Raw genomic sequence first — 1,383 nt, forward strand, 5'->3', positions numbered from 1 at the left:
CATTACAAACATGGCGGCAATGGATGTAAACACATAGCATATTGCTACCGCAACACTAGTGCTCATCATCAGAGGAGACGTCGGTGTCTTTTATCGAGGCTTTCTAGCGACAAGTCCCTACTTGGGAGTGGCTACGTATGCTGTGTTTTTGGGAAATTGTAGTCGGTGAGTTTACAATTTTATACTACTTCTGTGATATTACTACTAYTTCTACTTCCTGTTATCTTCTTTGTCATTGTCTTTTTCACCAGTAGAAACAGCCGGTTGTTGATCGCGTGACTCCCGTGATGCGAAAAAAGTGCTTCCATTGCAGTTTTGCGAAAAACACCAATTTAGATATGGCCAAAATACCACCTCATCCTAGCGCAAAAACATTTAGTCGAAAAACGTAATTATTTTCAAAATTGATGTGTTTCCATTGAGCAAATTTATTTTCGAAATTCTATTTTGCGCATTTTCATGGTCAATGGAAATACAGCTCTACTTATTTATGTAAGTTGATACTTTCCACCCCTGCCTGCAGGACTAAAACAGGACCAAGTACAGGATACAGTATAACACCAGACAGTTCTTTGGTGCACCACCAAGCCAGCCTGGGTTTCAGGTGCATTAACTACTTATAGTCATGAAGCTTGCATGGCTTATTTGTTCCTGCAGAAAGAGAGTGACTTCCAGCAGGTCAGAGTTGGCTTTTTGTCTGAAAAACCCCAAGGACACCTGCGCAATGTCGACACACCAATATTAATGCACATTAAGTATACTCAGTATTTCCCAATATCTCATATCTAAGTAGTGCCGTCATGATCCACTTTTCCTGTAGTGTAGGTTAGATCTCAGAATTATGAGATCAGGATCTCATAAATCTGATATCTTATCTTGTAATTATGAGATGTCATAGTTACAAGACCCGGATCTCGTAATTATGAGAAAATGAATCTAATTTTTGTCTTTGGTGAATGCAATGCTCTTCTGTAGGTTCCTACAGAAAAAACTGCAGTAAATGCTTGAGAGAGGGTTTTAAATAAATCACTCTCTTTTTTTAATTTAGTTTTTTGTTAATTCTTAAAATTACAAATTTCTCATGCACCTGTAAATGACTATTGAGTGTTTTTCAGCTCAATGAGCACATGGTCCTTTACACACTGATGTTTAACTTAAGACCACAGATAAATGCTGCACATGTACAGAATATAAGCATGTGCTGCTCAGTATATGAGCTGTTCTAACTCATGTTTCCTCTGGAGGGCAGAATGACTCCATGACAAAATCTAAAAGATTCACTAGCTGTACTGTCAGACCCTTTTTACTTCTTTCTTTCTTTCTTTCTTTCTTTCTTTCTTTCTTTCTTTCTTTCTTTCTTTCTTTCTTTCTTTCTTTCTTTCT

This window comes from Austrofundulus limnaeus, unplaced genomic scaffold, assembly GCF_001266775.1.
Source record: "Austrofundulus limnaeus strain Quisiro unplaced genomic scaffold, Austrofundulus_limnaeus-1.0 Scaffold749, whole genome shotgun sequence".
Taxonomy (NCBI): Eukaryota; Metazoa; Chordata; class Actinopteri; order Cyprinodontiformes; family Rivulidae; genus Austrofundulus; species Austrofundulus limnaeus.